This window comes from Triturus cristatus, chromosome 2_1, assembly GCF_964204655.1.
Source record: "Triturus cristatus chromosome 2_1, aTriCri1.1, whole genome shotgun sequence".
Lineage (NCBI taxonomy): Eukaryota > Metazoa > Chordata > Amphibia > Caudata > Salamandridae > Triturus > Triturus cristatus.
In genome coordinates this window covers 797,951,071-797,970,618 of record NC_140581.1, presented here as the reverse complement: position 1 = coordinate 797,970,618, position 19,548 = coordinate 797,951,071, and positions in this window count along the sequence as shown.

Here is a 19,548-nt window from a genome sequence, read left to right as displayed (position 1 = left end):
TCCTAGTAGCCCTTTCTGTTTCCCCCTTTGCTCCTTCCTTTATATGAAAGATATTGACCATTATTGGGTCTTCAATCATCCACCTTCATATTTACACCTGAGTAATACATTTTCAAGCAAAGAGTTCCCTGCTCTAGTGGTGGATTGGTATGTACTCATTGGTTTGGTTTCTACTAGACATACATATCTGAATAAGCCTTATTGAATTGCCATTACACATAAAGTAGGTCATGGATCTACAAATACATATTCCTCAGAGTGTATGCAAATGCCTTGTGAATTGTCCCAGATTTAGAATTTAACAGACAGGCTGCTATGCCGCTCCGAAGGCAGTACCAAATCCTTTATAGTGACAGCAGCTGCTCTTCTGCTATATTTAGAGGTTAAAAAGATACTGCTATGTAAACGGTCCTAATCTGTTGCAATGACATGCCTGTCTGCCAGCAGGCCAAAGTTACTGTGGGGGACCAACATCGCTCATATTAAGGTTTGCCACCATAAAGGGATTTGGCCATGTGAGCACAGGTGTGGACTGCCTTGTAGTTTGTAGGATGGCTTCTGCAACAGATAATTCACCATGAAGCACACCTTCAAATCATCAGTCAAAGATCAAAATTGCTGCACCTGCTACACTTAATTGAGTGATTTCATAATTAACAGATTGACACTGTTTACAGGCTAATTCGGATATGCATTACATACTAACTGCCGTACTTATAATTTGCTCTATGATCATTTGACTACTAAACAGTGGATATATGGAGTGGATAACTTTCAACAAAAGATTTCCTACCCACAAAAAGACAGGCCAGACCACACACATCTTTACCCAAGGACACGATGCTGCTGGCTACTGCCAGAATTTCTGCACTTGTTAGCAGGTACACCCAGGTTGACAGACAATGAATTGGAGGTAATGTGTTAATGTTATAAAAGACAGTTAAGTGGGAATCCCAGCTCCTTGGTTCTGGGATATTATCTACTATCTTCAGGCAGTGAAACACTATGCTCTTTAGAAATGTGGACATGTTCCATACTGCTCACAATATTCAGGATGATATCAGAAGGTTGTGGAATAAATTGCAGGAATGAGTCCAGTCCCTGGTCACCGAAACAAGACCAGGGGCATAGCTCTGGGGGAAGGGGGGGTGTTGGGGTGTGGCACCCCCCCAAATAAATACATTTTGGGCACAGTAGTTGGATCTGAGGACCCTGAATCGTGTCTGCTATGTCTATGTCAATGTTGCTTGTTAATTTTTGGGATTATGAATTTAATTGTATTTAGGCCCAGATTTAGAAAGATTTTGCCTGAAGGTTGCATCACTTTTTTGACGAAACCCCGATGCAAAATCCTTTCTGGTATTTTCAGAGCCACACAAATGACGATTTGTGTGGCTTTGTAGGCAAAGTAACACTCCATAGTGCATTGTGCTGCCTTGCGTTACTTTGTATTAGGTAGGTGTTTCATTGGTAGTGCATGGTCATTCCAGAGCATCCTCCCATGGATGTTGATGCAAGCCCATATTTACAAAGAGTTGTAGACATAGGTTTGCAGCAAAATTGTGTGCCTGCCCGATTATGGCATAACAAGGAAAAATATCTTTATTTCTCCTTGTTATTTCCTTTTTGCATGTGTGCTGCATTTTATAGCACTCACACAAACAGGAAAAAGCATTCTAAGATAGTTTAGTGCAGGATTGTACACTTTCCCGTACAAAAACTATCCTGACCATAACACAGTTACACTTGCAGTATGGTGTGCAAGGGTGTCTGCATTGGCTCTAGGCACCCCGAAGTGCCTCAGCTTATGGAGAGAGTAGAACTGCACCATTTCTTTGAAGATATGGCACAGTTCTATTTTCTTCTGGTGAAGCAACAGAGCAACTTTACCTGCTGCGCTGCATTGCACTACTACTTTGTAAATATGCCCCTTAATGTCTAATTTACAAAATGTTTTTGCAGATCTTAACCAATAGAAGTACCCCTTGAATAGATGCGAATTTACTACTTTTTAGAGTTCATAAACATGGTCAGTAGTAGGATTGAAAAGTTACGCCAATCTTAGGTTTACAGGCATACTACTGGCAATCAGACACCCAAATAGAGATTAAATGAATACTTGCAAATAGTCCAAGCACTGGCAATCCCTCAGGTTAGCAATAGAAACTATCTTATTTGTTGCCCACTGTGCCATTCTGACAGAGAGCCGGATATAGGATTTAGAAGACAGAGTAAAAGCAGGCACAGGATTTTACTGCCCTTTTTTCCGCCCACCAAATGTAGAGATGTCTGCCAGCTCTGCAGAGATCTCTATACATTGCCTGGCTCCGCCATTATGGCAGTTCCTGTCAATGTAGGAAATGTTTAAAGGACGGCTAGCCATCAAACTTTTCCAAAGAATTTTTTTATAAAAAAATTAAATGCCCAAAATAAAGATATGTTTTTGAAAAAAAAAAAACTAATGAACCCCATACCAGTTTTCTGTAATAATGTTGGGTTTATTTCTCTTTTTTTTTTACTGTCCCCCACCATCAGGATATACCTTGCAGTGAAGGATAGTTAAAACTAGCATTTGCAATGCAATAGGTCTCCAATTTACGCAACACCTATTGCATTGCAAATGGTTAGCAAAAAGGGAGGGAGAGCGGGGGGAGAAGATACGAATATCGGTAAGGAGGGAGGGCGGGGGAAAAGGCACGGACAACGGGAGGACGGGTGGGCGGTGGGGGAGCGGAGGAGAAGGCATGGACAACGGGAGGGAGGGCGGTAAGGGGAAAAGACACTTCACATTTACCTGGTCCATCTACTGCTGCGGGTCCTGGCCCCAGCTGCTCCCTGGGCCTCGGGACTTGGACTTCCAGAGGAAATACACCACCGCAATAAAGGAAATAGTACACACCTGTATAACAACCAAGTAAAGGGGCCAGTAGCCATGGGAGTATACAAATGACGACATGGCGGTACTAAGGAGGGACTAACACGCCTCATAATGAATCTGAAGACAGCATTTACAAAGGACAAACTCAAAAGCCAATGAAAAATAAGGGTGGAGGAGTGGGCAGAACTTCTCTCCGTACTGAACTACCATAGCTCTTCGCAGAGCAGCGCTTGCTTACTCTCGACCTCAATATAGCCATCTGACCATTCACTTTTACTGGAGTCAATGGTCGGTAGGGAGTTTTACACTCACAGACTAAATTTCACTCCGTCTGCATAAAACCTGCAGTCCACCCAACTAAAAATCGGACAGGCGGACCTTGAGTTTAGTGAACAGGGAATTCCATCACTGTTGCAAAAGAGTACATGTTAGTCACACTCTAAATCAGCCACCAGAGGCTCACCAAATTCAAATACTGACCCTGCTCCTAATGGGAGCAGTCCATCCTGAACCTTGGCAATCTCTCCCATTCACCCTGCAGCCCACTGCCTTTTTAGTTGGGACATTTGAGCTTCACACCCCCTGAATCACATTGACTAAGCTACAACCCTGCCTGCGCCGCTCCCTGATGTAAAAAAACTGGGTAACATATTGGGTCAGGCTCACAATGTTAAAATGCTAATCAGCCCTGTATATAATTCTAGTATCAATGTAGAATGTTATCAGAGAAACACTGATGCTACATATTGCTCTGTCATATTTCTGGCATTGAAAGCTACTGATGTCCAGCCCCCCAACCACTGGAATGAATTGATGCAAAGTGCCCTGCCAATGACCTGTAGATTAAATGCAGTCTCTGCATACACCTGACACAATTACCAATAACTGGCACACCATGTAAAGAAATCTTGAAGCTACTGCAGCAGCACTGGACAGTCTTCCTGGTATCTAAAGCTGCTTAAATGCTTTTATGGAGCACGGAACGCACAAGTAGAACTTCTAAAGGTATTTCTGCTTTAGTGAAGAAGGTGCAGCATTACTGTGCCTCAGGAACATTCCAGGTGATTGTAGCTGTAGAAAGTGGAGCAGCACAGTTGGGTCATTTCAGAGACCTTCACCCAAAAAGCTGCAACAAATACATCTCAACATCTCTTTCCCATTGGATTAGCAGGGACTATGCTAACTTTGGCTTATGTGACAGTGAACAATTTCTATAAAGGTATGTCCTGCACAGGGGATATATGCATGGTGAAGAGACAATTACTTCCATTGTCCTTTTGATGTATCTTATATGTTTTGTGGGGCGTTGTTGCATTTGATCTCATGTATTTCTTAGTGGGATGCACATTTGCCATCATGATCATCTTGGTTAAATAGTGCTATCATGAGTCACAGTTATATACATTTACATTATGCTGCCCATAATCTCATTCTAATAGCCCTATCTTGGTGTAATCCACACATCCTTGGGTTTACGGTATTTCTTTACACACCAGAGCTCCTTCTATATTCACTTTTCCAGCTAGAACAAAATCACGTGGTTCTTTTTTCCTCATCCTCTGTATGATTTGGGTACTGAGGCAAATCTGATCTTCCTCTTCTTGATGATTTGGTTATTGGTTCATTTCTGATCTTTTTTCTGGGGGGCCGTTGCCATAAGTTGGAATCATTTTTTGGCGTCCTTATACTTACCTGTTGTGCCTCTTGGTCCTTGGGGCAGCTTTCCTTATCGGCCTTGAATCTCCCTCTCGCCGTCGCCGGACAACGCGACCGTTGTGTGGGGGGAGAGCATTGGAACTACCTTACCCAAGATCCTTGGCACCCGGAAGCGCCGCATTTTCGCGCCCGAAGGCGCTACAAAACTGACTCCGCCCTCGGCAGAGCGGGGGCCGTTGCCATAAGTTGGAATCATTTTTTGGCGTCCTTATACTTACCTGTTGTGCCTCTTGGTCCTTGGGGCAGCTTTCCTTATCGGCCTTGAATCTCCCTCCCGCCGTCGCCGGACAACGCGACCGCTGTGTGGGGGGAGAGCATTGGAACTACCTTACCCAAGATCCTTGGCACCCGGAAGCGCTGCATTTTCGCGCCCGAAGGCGCTACAAAAGTGACTCCGCCCTCGGCAGAGCGGGGGCCGTTGCCATAAGTTGGAATAATTTTTTGGCGTCCTTATACTTACCTGTAGTGCCTCTTGGTCCTTGGGGCAGCTTTCCTTATCGGCCTTGAATCTCCCTCCCGCCGTCGCCGGACAACGCGACCGCTGTGTGGGGGGAGAGCATTGGAACTACCTTACCCAAGATCCTTGGCACCCGGAAGCGCCGCATTTTCGCGCCCGAAAGCGCTACAAAACTGACTCCGCCCTCCGCGTCGCGGGACGCGCGCGGGCGGCGCCGGGCTAAGCCCGGGCAAAGGGCGGGCCGTTGTGTGGCCGTTAGGGGGCCGGGGGAGGACGGGTCGGGCCACCCTACTAAGTTCTAGCCGCCCAGGAGTGTGACCAACTACGAGGACTGGTGATGTAATCAGAAAACCTATATAAGGCTTGTATTAGTATGTACATCGTGTATTATTGTTTTAGATTATTGTGAGTATTGTTTGTTTATATTACAGAAGGGTGAAGTGATTTGTGAAGGTTCTCTACTTAGTGATAGGATAGCATTTATTGTAAATTAACCCTTGAGGTGTCTTAGTTTATTCCGTGAGGGTTAGCTATTTAGACTCTATATTTCCTTTGTAGATTATGGCAAAAAGCAAGTCTACTATGGATAATTATTTAGTTAAAATGGTGAGCAAAATTAACAACGATAGAAGGAAATCATAGGGTAAAGATATACCCCCAGAATTATTACTCCCACCTATAGATGATAACAGTAGTACTGCTATGGCTGATTTTTCTATTATTGATTCCCCACTTATGGAGACTCTAGCAAGTCCAGTTCCGGCTCCAAATGCTTCAGATCAGGATCTCTTATCTGACCGTGGAGAGTTTATTAAACCACACTCTCCTGTTAAACGTGCAGTAAGGAAATGTAGAAAAACACAGATTAAGGATAAGAATGTGCGTTCCAAGCCAATATTGGCACTAGATCAGAGAAGCACTAAGACTATTAAAGAGACCCAGTCTAATGCTATAGACTTGAACTCTGTTTTCCTGGGCCATATTGCAGAGATGCTTGAGACAAAATTAAATGCCATAGCGAAGCCATTAGTGGAAAAAATAGATTTTTTAACTGCTGAAGTCTCTAGGTTAGGTGGTCTTTTAGCCGATCTTAATAAAGTGCAGAGCATAAAACATACAGAGACTTTAGAATCTACCAATTCTGCACATCTGTGTGTATCGGGGGGAGTAAAACCCTTAGAATCTATCCTTACAACAGGGGGGCTACCCCAGAAGGCAAACAGTACTATTGTGGGGGAAAAAAAAGTATCATCCAGTGCTGCGATGCCCAATATTTCAGTGGGTTTAACATGCTCCGTGAATCTTCCACCAGACTGCGATCCTTATGTAGTAGTCCTTTCAAATGTTCCTCCCTTAAATTCTATTGTACCTAATTCTCGGGATGAGCCTCACGACTCACTTAAACGGAAAACAGTTGCGTGGTTGAATAAAAACTGTGGTTTTCCTACACATCTGTTTCATCAAATACTGTCTACTAGGTGGGTTCCCTGGATTGGTAACTCGAAGAAAAGGGGCATGGGGGATTGTGTGATCATTAACTTTAGATATCCCCAACATGCTAAGACCGTTTTGCTTAGAGCAGCTTCCCTGGCCCCGGGGGAGAAAGATGTGACTGTGCACTCGTTGGGTTTCTTTTATAGTCCTCCTGATAGAATACCTAAATTCGGTATTGTTAAAAACGGACCCCAAAATATTAATAATAGGCCAGTTTTTCAAATCCCCACCGCAAATAGATTTTTGCCATTAAGCACATTGGACCACAATGATTGACCTTTACAGGATGGGATACCCACTATAGGAACAATTTATGTAACCCAGGTATGGGGGCAAACTCCATGCAGTGTAAATTTTGTTCCCATACACCAATTGGAATCTACTCTAAAAGCTGTGATGTCAAATGAGCAGTTGCACAGTAATGATCTTCTCAAAATTAACTCGGGAGAAGTAGTTAAGATGGGTGAGGTGACTAGGGAGGGTGAGGCCATTAGTGCTTATGATATAATTCCAGATTCAACCCTAACAGGGAATATTATGGATGACACCCAAGTTGAAGATACAAAAATCACTACTAACCTTGAGAGAGATACAATATTAGGTATACCCCCAGTAAGTGTAGAAGATAACCCAAGCTTGAAATTGGTATCATGGAACATAGCAGGTTAGCTAGAAACTTAGGGGATGTGGTTTGGTGCTCATATATTGAGGATTATGATATTATTTTATTACAGGAGACTTGGTCTGTAGAAACCCCCCATAGACTAGGGTATAAAGCCTATAGTGTAGACGCAACCCCATCAGAAAGAGGAAGAGCATCAGGGGGGTTGGTCATATGGGTTAAAGTCACCTTGGAAATAGTTGTTACCCAATTATCTATCCCCTCTTTGGATTTACTAGGGTTAAAAATAGTGACGAAAGGAAAAGAAGTTATATATTTGATAAATATATACAACAGACCATATCCATCAAATAAGGAATCGAAGGTGGTTGAACTCCTGGATTCCTTTTTAGATACATTAGGCCCCAGTGCACAAGTAAAAGTTGGTGGGGATTTCAATTGTAAGTACGAGCCAGTTTTGGGGCTGGAAACCCTATTTGAAGAGCAAGATGCTGCTAATGATATCTTGATCCTAGAGCCCACGGGGTCGGTTAAATCCACAATAGCAGCTACACAGATTCTACAGCTGACCGTGTCTCATGATTTAAGGGCATGCAATGGTCGCTTTCGCTCTGATAGACCACCGGCTCCAACTTTCTCGAAGGGAAATTCTAGGTCACATATTGATTTTGTATTGGTCTCAATGACTCTTTGGCATCTAATTACTGACTTTAAGATAGATTTTAGGTCAGAGAGTGACCATCTCCCACTCCAACTATGGTTAGTTTTACAGCCATTTACTTCTAGACTAGTTGGTGAAGCTATATTATCTAGTATTGATGAGGAGCCAATGATACCAAATAATAGGCGTGCCTTAAGATGGCCTCATATTTTGGGGAACGAGGAGCTATTGTCAAATATTTATAATACATTCTCAGAGACAGTAGGAAATTCTCAGAAGCCCTTATTGGGCTCAGAGGGCGTCCTTGATCTACATATTAAATTGGTAGATGTGTTAACTCCCCTTATGAGTAAATTGTATAAAAAAGGTGAAAATCCAAAAGGGATTGATTACGAACTGACAAATCCATGGTATAATAATGATTGTCGTTTAGCCAAATCCAGTTTGATTCAGGCAGTTAAATCTAAGAACCAACTGGATATAAAAAATGGTAGACTGGCTTCTAAGAAAGCTTTGGTACAAGCGAAAAAGAACTGGGATGGAACCCTATGGGATGATCTCTTAAGTGCGGCAAAGTTGAGAGATCAGAGTACATTTTGGAATTTAATCTCTAAAGGAAATAAAAGAGGTAGATCACCAAAGGATGTATACTTGGATGAGAAAACCTGGTGTGACCACTTTTCAAACCTTTATTCCGATGACTCTGAGGGATTGACCCTAGGGCTCCAAGCAATTAATGTCAATTTGAATATTGATCCCTTGAGATTTAGCCTAGAAGAAACTACTCAGGCACTTCAGGCTGTAAAAATGGGTAAAGCTCCTGGTCCTGACAAAATCCCCGGTGATTTAATAAAGCATGACGGGGAAGTATGGGGCCCATATATAAATTTCCTTTGTAATTCAATTGTCGCATGAACACCAATCCCTGAATCATGGAAAGGGGCGGAAATTGTAACTATTTTTAAAAAAGGTGATCGTTATGACCCAAGCAATTACCGCCCAATAAGTTTAATTGATATTTTACAAAAAAATTTCGCCAGACACATTTTAAATAGGCTTTTAAACTGGATTGATGAGATGAAGATTTTAACCAAATACCAAGCAGGATTTAGGTCAAAAATTAGTACAGTTGACCAGGTATTTAGGTTTTTGTGCATCTGTTGGAAGTATATTAATTTAAGGAAAGGCAGCCTGTACATAGCGTTTGTTGATTTGAGAGACGCCTTCGACCTTGTTCCCCGTAATTTGCTGTGGACTACTCTTAGGGATATGGCGGTCCCAGGCGAGCTTCTTAAAGAACTTATTAAACTACACACTGGGAACTACGCTAAAATTAGGTGGGGGAAGAGTGGAGAAATTTCAAGGGCCATACCTGTGGACCGTGGTGTACGACAAGGATGTGTGTTAGCACCTACACTCTTTTCATTATATGTTAACGATATCCCTAGCCATTTAAGTAACTGTGACCATGATTCCTCGAAGTTAGGTGGTGAGGCGATTACGTCGTTACTTTTTGCAGATGATACAATCTTAATTTCACAGACCCCGAAGGGGTTACAAAAACTGGTGGACTCCTTCCAAAGTTATTGTGTGAGGAAGGGGTTAGAGATCAATCCATCCAAAACGAAATATATGTCCATAAATCCCCAAAAATCATTTAGGAAAAATTTGGTTTTAGAAAAATCTAAATTGGAACATGTGGGGAGCTTTAGCTATTTAGGATTATTGCTGGATAATAACCTTACATGGAAAGGGCAGTTGGAAAAAAGCAACTTATCTCTTAAACAAAATTCAGTACCTATCTTAAAAGTGCATGGCGCAAGTTATTCTAAAGCTATTACGCCGGCACTTTAGGTATTTAAAGCTAAAGCTCAATCAGCAGCACTTTATGGTGCTGAGCTTTGGGGATGTTGCTGTAAAGATAATTTTGATAAAGTAGAAAATCACTTTGTTCGTAGGCTGCTCAAAATCCCGACTAGAACCCCCTTATTACCAATGTTCCTTGATATTAATCTTAAAAGGACTAATTACCAAGCTAAGGGGCATATGCATCAACATTAGCATTTGCGATTCCTTATTAGCGAAAAATAAGGAATCGCTAATAAGGAATAGCAAAAGGCTATGCATGTAGGAATCGCTATTCAAATAGCGATTCCTTAACATTCCTTATTACCGAATCGGTAATACCGAATCGGTAATAAGGAATACCTACCCATTCATTCCTATGGGCTTGGAGGCCCATAGGAATGAATGTAAAGCCATTCTGTATTAGCGATTCGGTATTACCGAATCGCTAATAGCTGGAGCACTTTCAAGGGTGCCAGGGTGTCAAAAGGACACCCTGTTGCACCCCTGAAAATGATATGTGCACATATGTTGCACACACACATGCTCTAAGGGCATGTGTGTGCGCAACATGACACTTTGAAAAATGCACAAAAGTGCATTTTTCAAAGTTTTTGCAAATTACCATGCAGTTCATCTTCATGGTAATTTGCTCCCCTTATTAGCGAAATCGCTAATTTTTTAACTTTGATGCATTGCATTTAAGGAATCTCACTTTGGGATTCCTTAAATGCAAGAGCTATTTAAGGAATCGGTATTTAAGGAATCCCTATTTAAAGAATCGCTATTTAAGGATTCCTTAAATACCGATTTCTGCTTTTGGGTTGATGCATTGGGATTGGGTATTTTTTACTTAATACCGGGAGCTAATAAGGAATCGGTATTTTACCGACTGGATTTTGGCTTGATGCATAAGGGTGTATATTAAGACCATTATTGTACTGGGTTAGATTGTGGACAACTCTGGAGTTGGATGACTATAAGAATGGGCTGATTGAAATAATTCAGATCAATGGGCATATGAAAATACCCTGGTTAAAACAAATTTATATGTGGTACGTGAGGTTAGGGCTTTCCCACTTTTAGGAGATTCCGCAGAATTTGACCCCATCCTCAAAAAAGCTTATAAAGGACACTTTTTGGTTTTATGTCAATCATGAATTAACATGTAGCACATCGATTGGCACACTGGCCCAGAGATTTTTGAACATAAAAGATAGCCCTTCCTTTGAACAATTTATGGATGAGATAGAGCCGCCATTAGCAAAAACGTTATTCTTGCAATATAGATACGGGGTCTTACAGATTTCTGCAATTACATGCAGGTGGGGGGACAAAAATGGTATGGACTTATGTACTCTTTGCCCTCAAGGAGCAAGGGAAGATGATGCCCACCTACTCTTCTTTTGCCCGGCTTATAAAAAACCCAGAGATCGTTGGATCAAACCCCTATGTAAAAACCTGGGGGTTAGATCCTATAAAGAGGCAGAGCGTATATTTAAGTCCAATACCTCGCAACTCATGGTGTTTGGTACAAGTAGATTCCTATTTAGTGTGTACCTTATTAGGAAACGGTGTGGTCATAAACTGTAATGAATAGATGTGTTTTAATATTTACTTCCAACTTGTCTAGAATTATTAATGCACTGATTCTCGCAGTCCTAACTGTTTTTAGTATCTGGCTTTTAGTTAAATTAATGACTATATTTATGTTATTAACCGCGGTAGTTCATTAATGGTCATAGCTTATTGATCCTTTTTTTGCTATGTTTAAATTTTAAAGTTTCTTGCTGATTATGGTAATGTAAGTATTTATGCCTTGTTTATTCCTTCTGTACTTCTGCTTTTAAGGCTAAAAAAGCCGAAATAAAGTAAAAAAACGAACGAACGATCTTTTTTCTGTTATTAACTTCCAAACTAAGATAAACAATACATCTGATCAATGTATATGGTTACATTAGATTCACTGTAAGGTTTTATCGTCCATTGTTATACTGGAATTGGTTTGACAAACTAAATGATTTGCAGGATTTTATCCTATTGTAAAGGTTTTCCTTTTTTTAACTTTTGTATGAATACAGATTATTGAATATATGATGTTTACTTCTTATAGTCTTGAAAAAGTCTAAGAATTGACAAAACACGTGTCGGCACAATAGTGTGCTGGGAATCTTTGGAAAAATAATAAAAAGTGAATGAAAACCAACAGATTAAGTCTTTGAACTACTTATATTTTCTGTATACCTGTTGTCTCATTAGACTTTCCTCGTTTACTCCTGCCAAGGACCACATTTGAATTCAGAGCTTGTCCATTACATGTCCAATACTGTATTTGGATTATCATACGTAATAATGGATGTGCTGTAACAGCTTTTTTCTTTGGTTCATACTCTTCCTGTACAAAACCTATGCTACACTCATGCACACACCCTATCGCTACAGCGCTGAGGTGTGTGGATGGCACACAGCTGCTGAAATCAGCCCCTGTGCAAGGGAAAGGGGAGGAGAGAGCAATATCTTTAAAAATATGGCGCTCTCCTGCTCCCACCCTGTCACGCAACACAGCGCAGCATCGCGGGGGGCTGCGTTGCGCTACTTTTTTGGAAATCTCCCCCTTTGTACTGTCTGCCTAGCTCTACACCTCAAGGGCTCACTAGGTCATCCTGTCATTGGTACAGACCTTTCATTGGTACAGACCGACCAGGCACTTCAAGCTGGAAAGTCACTGTTCCTAAATTCCAAAAGGTGAAATGGGGTTCACACTCCTTCTCCATCCCTGCGGACAAGTTATGGAACACCCTTCCAATCCCCATTGCAGAGATCAATTCCTTCTCCTCATTTAGAAAACACTTAAAAACTTGTCTCTTTTCCACTTATATCAGTTTTCTCTATGTCCTTTTTTATCAGATGCTCTTTTCTTTCATATCCTTCTTCTAGACTGTGATGTGGCTCTTTACTTTTCTTTACTTTCTCTTCTGGATAGGGTTCTTCCAGATGGAGCTTTGGATCCTTTGGATTCAGTGCCTTGATACCTGGGGCAAAGGTATAGTTTTTTCATTTCATTTCATAATGGAAAATCTACTTTAATCCCCTAAAGCAGTTTTATCTCAAACTATGGGATTCCAGAGGCTATTGTCTTTGCTTTGCTTTTGTATGTTTAAAAGTGTTATCAAGAATTTGTGTTTACTCATCAAGTTCCACTCCTTTTGTTGTCATTAGGAGGATTTTCTCCTGGATACATTCTGTATGCTCCGTATGAAAGATATTACAGCAACAAAACTTGTGGAGTTACTTTTATTTACATCTCGTAATCTGATTCCGGTGGAACTTGAAAAAGAGCAGGGAGTTGGGTAGCACGTTGCTATATTTTATCATCATGTATGTTAGAAATTGGGTTGTTGGTTGACTTGGGTATGAGCCCTGGTCAAGTAGCAATGATAATCCTAGTCACGCTAAGGAACAGGCAAACCCTAAATTAACCTGTGCTTGCTCTTTGATAGCTTGGCACAGAGCAGCCACGCTCAACTTGGAGGCAATGTGTAAAGCATTTGAGCAACACTTAAAACAGTAAAACTGTGAAAAGACCACACAATAATAATCCCACGTAGATTAATAAGTAAAACATGAGCAAAATGACAAAAATCCAATGGGCAGAACTGGAGTTATTGAATTTTAATGTTTAAAGTGAGAAATAGCGCCAAAAAGCACAAAGCACAATTGAGGATATCTGGTCGCACCGGACCAGGACAAAGTCAAAGGTTCAGGCTGACCATGATGGAGCACGGGCCTGCTATAGGGATCCAGTTAGGCCCGCTAAAAAGAGTACCATCAATTCTGGTTGCAGAGCGTTGAGAGGAACCACGTCAGAGATGCATCGCACATGTATCGGTTCCGAGATGCGCTGAGGCTACAGTGTGCGGTCCTGTTGCGTCGACATCGAGGATCCCATCTACAGGGTTTGCGATGTGAAGTTCAGTGCCAGGACAGTGATGTGCAGCTGAGGTGATGTGTCGAATCCGATGAGCTGTGAAGCTGCGATGCAGAGTTTTTGACGTTGTCGCCGAGGTTGCTGTCGACTAAAGATGCAAGGAGCTGCACCAGGGAAAGCATTGCAAAGTGGCAGTCCTGAAGGTGTTACGCTGGTTCCATGCGATTTCTTTGCGACGGGTCCAATCCACATAGTAGAAGCAATGCATTGGTTCTGATCAGAGATGCACCATTCAGCCAGGAAGTTGTGTTGTTTCTGCTCTTGAATGCTCTACACAGCAGAGAAGATACGTCGGTTCCACTGGCAATCACCTTTGGCCCACTTACAAGGGTCCAGAACTGGGGTTGGCACCACCTGGCAGGGTAGATTCACAGATGGCAGAGTACAAGCTCAGATGGTTGGATGTTTGTTTTGTCCCCAGGGCCGCTGGTGTTCAAGAATTACAGTGTATGCTATAGGGAAATATGCACTGATAGAACTCTTATAAAGATGGAAGGTTCAAGACGTCAAACATGCCCCTTGTGCATATAGAGACACTCACCAGAATCACACTCTGGACTTCTGCGCGTAACAATAGTAGGATTAGAATTCCCTGATGTAGCGCAGAACCCGCTAGAAATATGACCTGAAAACACAGAGGCAAGTATATACTCTCAACACTTCACCAAAATGCAGGGGCAGATTCTCCAGCAATACAAAGTAACAACTCACACTTTAATAATGTCTTATTTGACTAAATCACATCCAGTTACGATATAGGGACCATAATTATTGTCCATTTAAATAAGCAACATCATCAAAAACACATGATCGACGCAGGAAGCAAAACCCTGATAAGTTTGCGACCTGTCAAAAAATAAAAAACCAACAATGAGTGTAAACTTTAAAAAACTGTTTCTAATGTCCCGCATGTTTATGTAACTTACCATTCCTGACGAACATCACCACACACCAAGTCGCGTGCTGCTGCTATCCAGGTACAAGAACTAGTGCCGGTGGACATCTTGAATTTAAAAGGCATCGTCAAATAGAATCACATGACCAATGCGCACGTGAGGTGGGTGTCACCTAGGACTCCTCTGCTCCATGATGGTATGCAAACGTAGCTGCCATCTTGGAGCAGACGGTGTAACGATATTCGCCGTTATAGTGTATTGGGTAGACCCAAACAAGAGATGGTATCCCCGTGAATATACAGATAATCCATCCCAATAAACTGGCAAAGAGCAATGTCCAGCATTCTATAATCATAATGTGACCCACTTTAGTGTAGTCTAAGTGGCATCGTAATATGTATGTAAAGGAAAAGCAAGTCTTAACATGATTGTCGAGGAAACCCCTAATCTGTAATACCAGTCTAGATGGTGAAAGGCAACTATTCCCGTACGAAAAATTTAATGAGTAATGATACGATCGTATTAGAAGGACGAAGGTGAAGACAGGCGCCATCTTGGAGAGATGCTATAACTAGTGTAGAAAAAGCTAGTATCCCCAAAAATATATGAGAATAAGGATCCCATTGGGCTCAGTGCATCCCAAGGGGAAACTCATCAAAGCAAGGAAAGTTACGAAGTCGACTATTAAAGGAGATGGGTGTGTAGACATAACTGGAACAGTATAATGTCCTACCATTCTGATCAAATGGAGATGACAGCCCATGGTAAATGAACCAAGTGATGTCGTTGGAGGACGTATCCCCCATAAGTACCCGTCACCAATAAGAGTGCTGAAAGTCAAGACAAGAGAAGACATGTCATACAAACAATTAAATCTTAAAGAAAAAGGCCTTCTGATTGCACAGTCAATAGCCCATCATACATGATCACTGGATGTACATAATGTCCAACATGTCAGAAACAGTATTTCTTTTACATATCTTCACATGCGTCATCCCCCAAGTAAGCGATAACAGAACTATATGGGGACACGACTTACATCCGGTATATTGGCATCATATACTTGGCTTATACCTGGTTAAAGAAATTATACACAATAAAGGACAGTACAGAGGCATTGGTCTAAAAACTATCAGTCACGTACAAAAACGTGCAATTCCCTGTCTGTATTAAGTCCCAGATCCACAGATCTCAGTTTGATTAGCCACTTGGATTCCAATTTTCTGAGTGCATCAGTTTTATCTCCTCCCCGTGGATCATCTTCCACTAAGGCAATACCATGAAGTATAATCTTTAATACTTCTAAAGCTGTATGTGAAGTATTATAATGTACTGCCAAGGGGTAATTCGTATTGCCATTGCGAATGGCTCTGTTGTGTTCCTGTATCCCCTCTTTAAATTGGTCTGATAGTACTACCAACATAGATTAAGTCACACTAGCAGATGATGCAATACACGATGTACTTAGTATTACAGTTCATAAAGTGATGTATCTTATTTACCGGCCCTGTATTGTAGCTGGAACTGGTGGTCTTGTTAGTAGCAAATTGACATACACTACACATCGAACACTTATAAAAGCCCAAGGGTTTTGCAGATAACCATGTTCTCGTCTGTCTAGTAAATCTGTTCCGATGGACTCAATATGTTTCTCAGGGTTCTACACCTTTTGTATGTAATCTGCGGTTTGTTGGATATGTATGGATCCAAATCATGATCCAATTTAAGGAGATGCCAATGTCTGTATAGAGTCTTGAACACGTTATTACTGTGCGAATTAAATTGCGTTATGAACGCAATATTTTTTGTCTGTTTTCTTCTTCTTTGAGTTAGATTTCAAAAGCCCTTTGCATTTGGTTCTATTTATCCAAGTGTGAGATTTTTCTAGTATGGTCCGGTCAAATCCTCTGATTGGAAAACATTGTTTCAGAGTATCTACTTCCTGTTGGAAAAATATATCATTGCTACAGTTTCTTCATAGGCGTGTAATCTCGCCAAAGGGGATTATTCGAATTTGGCAATCAGGATGTGCACTGCTAGCATGCAACACTGAGTTGCATGCTGTGGGTTTCGGAAATAGTTCACATTCAAGTATACCCTTCTCTATAAATAGATCATCAAGCCCATTATCACCGCTTTAGCGGCAGTTTTCTGCCGATAAAGCGGCGATAATTTTAACGCCGGACCTTGATAATATGCCCCCTGGTCTGGTAAGGTAAGTCCCCAACCACCCTCTGTCTTCCTGGTCAGGGCGGTCCTCCGTTCGTCGTGTTTTGAAGAGGCAAAGGTGTGTGTGGGTAGATTGGAGTGGTCACTTGTCATTGCCATCTGGAACGTGAAAACATACTTAGTACTCTTGAGAGATATTTTTTCATTCCATATTCTATATCTCGCCAATGAGCACGCCAATGATCACTGTAAAAAAAAGTTAACTTTAAACAAAACAAACAATATGAGAAATAATTATTGTAGTTATTTTACTAATACTAGATCTGAAAAGGGCACTTGTAAACAAATTCATTTTCAAATCTGCAGAGTTAAAAGTCCCGCGCTTATTAGTATGTCCTGTCCTGCTCCTCATTTCATCAGTGAGCAGACCCGGTATGTGTTGCTGCTAAGGTGACCCGAGAGTCCCCTTGCAGAACCTGTACATCATTTTTGTGTTTGCCTAAACAGATTTCTAGACTTTGCTGTAGTCTATAGGGCTCCATAAAGCGGAACCCCTTCAAACATTGATAACACCCATCCCTATCCGTAATAAACTGTCGATGCCATTGCCAGTTGATCAATAGTCACTTAGAACTGGTCGGTGTTCCTGCGCCTCAGAATGAGGAAGGCTTACTGGCTCAACCTGATCAAATCAGAGTAGTGTGGTTTTTTTTCCCTTTCCCTAGCCAATTTTTATGGTTTATTTTTCTTATGTTTGTTGGTTGCATTGCTCCTCTCCATAAGCATGATTAGACTGATGGTACATGTATTCATGTTCTTAAATTGATTCGATATGTCATTTGTATTCACGATTACAATGGTTTAATACTATTTCTATTGTAGATATATTTATGTTTTATATTTTGTACACTTTGATGATTTTTACAAATGACCGAATAAAGATATGATGATGATGATGAGCAGTGTGTCAAGACTCGTCTTCTCCTCCCGTTTCTGTGTGAAGGCATATGTGGCGAGTACTTGGATGCACATGCCATGTTTTGCGCAAGTTTGGGCGTCTCCTTGGATATATGTAAGCACAAGATTGCAAGTTGTTCCATGTGGAATGTGGTAGCCGGACATAATATTGCCTCCTTTTCCAGTATGTTCCCCTGATTTGTTCTTGTCTCCGCTCACTGCATAGGTGATTGTATAGTAAAAATTGTGTTGCTCGTCTGGAATTCATATCCCCGTAAATGAAGCACAAAGACGTTTTTATATCTCCTTTCACTTGATCAAGACAGTTCAACAAGTCCTCCACTGGCCTGGGAGAACGGGCACCTGAACAGTAGGCAATGGCCAAGGACATGGCTGCTTCAAAACACCTTCGCAAAGGATTTGGGTCGTGCTCCGTTCTTGTAAGGTGAGGGGTCCCAGCAATTGCCACTGATGGTCTGTAACATACATAAACCTAGTGAAAACTGTGAGCGGCTGCCAATCGCCAAAGAAACCAGAGTGACTGTGCGCCTTTTCAGATGCTGTTTTTTTGGTAGCTCAAATACAGCTATAACAAGATGAGAATGTTTGTAACTGGACACTTCTGAATGTTTAGGTGTAGATGTGAAACTCACCGGTCAGTGTCTTATCTCATGCTCAATCTTTCTTAGTATAGGGTGGTCTGAATCCCGGGTGTTCAGGTTCGTTTTTGTAATGCACGGAGCTATGGACAGTAATCAAGAGGAAATGGCTGGACCAGGAATAGGTGGTTTGGTAATCACCCTTGAAGGAGTAGGCAGTGTTTAATTTGCAAAAGAATGAGTGCCAGTGCCCAAGCTGTGTTCAGAAGCCCCTGGCCGGCACTATTACAGCCTGCAGAATACCAAGGCTGCGTAGTCTTCAATCCACCCCATCTTTAATCCACTACCAGACACTCACTGCCTCTTTATCCACTCGTGCAGGTTCCTGCTTTCTCCTTCTATGCTGTTTTTTTCGTTTTCCACTTTCTCATTCTTTCCCCTTTGTGTGCGTTTATCTCTATTGCTCTCCGTAAATGTCTAATAAGGAAAAATAAGTGCCAGTCTCCAAAATGGTGCAGATGATTCCAAACGGCAATCACAGCTCAAATTACGGACTGAGAGTAGGGACTATATTTCAGGGCTGGAACCGGGCTGGGGAAGGCAGAGCCGGACCCGATGGGGGCCTGGGTGAGAACGCCGGCCGGCGGCGGGAGCCCCCCACCCCCCTCCTAATCAGAATTCCGGATAGGCAGGGGATTGGTCCAGGGACAAAAGAAGGCTACCCCCCAATCAGGGGGTGAGCCAGTAAGGCAAGGAGGGGGTTAAAAGAGGGCCCAATGGCCCAAAAAGGCACAATTCACCCCCTGTCCTTGGGAAAAAGAAGAAGAGAAGCCCACCCACCCACACCTAAGAATATGGGCGTCGCAGCCGTAGGAGGGAAAGGGTAGCGGATCTAACACGAAGAAGCTAGTAGGAAACGAAATTACTAGAAGGTAGACTGAAGGCTCCCGCTGTGACCTTGGGATGCCTCCCGGCAGGGGCACTGAGGGAGCCATGGGGCGGCGTGCCCCCAGAGAACGAATAGAGGTAACACTCCCGCAGGACCCTTGGGATGCCTTATGGCAGGGGTGCAGAGGGAGAAGATGGCAAGGTCCCAGCCTCACAGAAATAGAGTAGATGCTCACGTAAGGTCCTTGGGATGCCAAACGGCAGGGACCCCTGGGAGAAGGGAGAGCCCATGAAAGGGTACGGGGCGAGCGAGACATCACTTGTAGCCCGAGCAGGTCCGAAAGGACACCCTCCAAATCGGTAGCAAGCTGAAGCCTA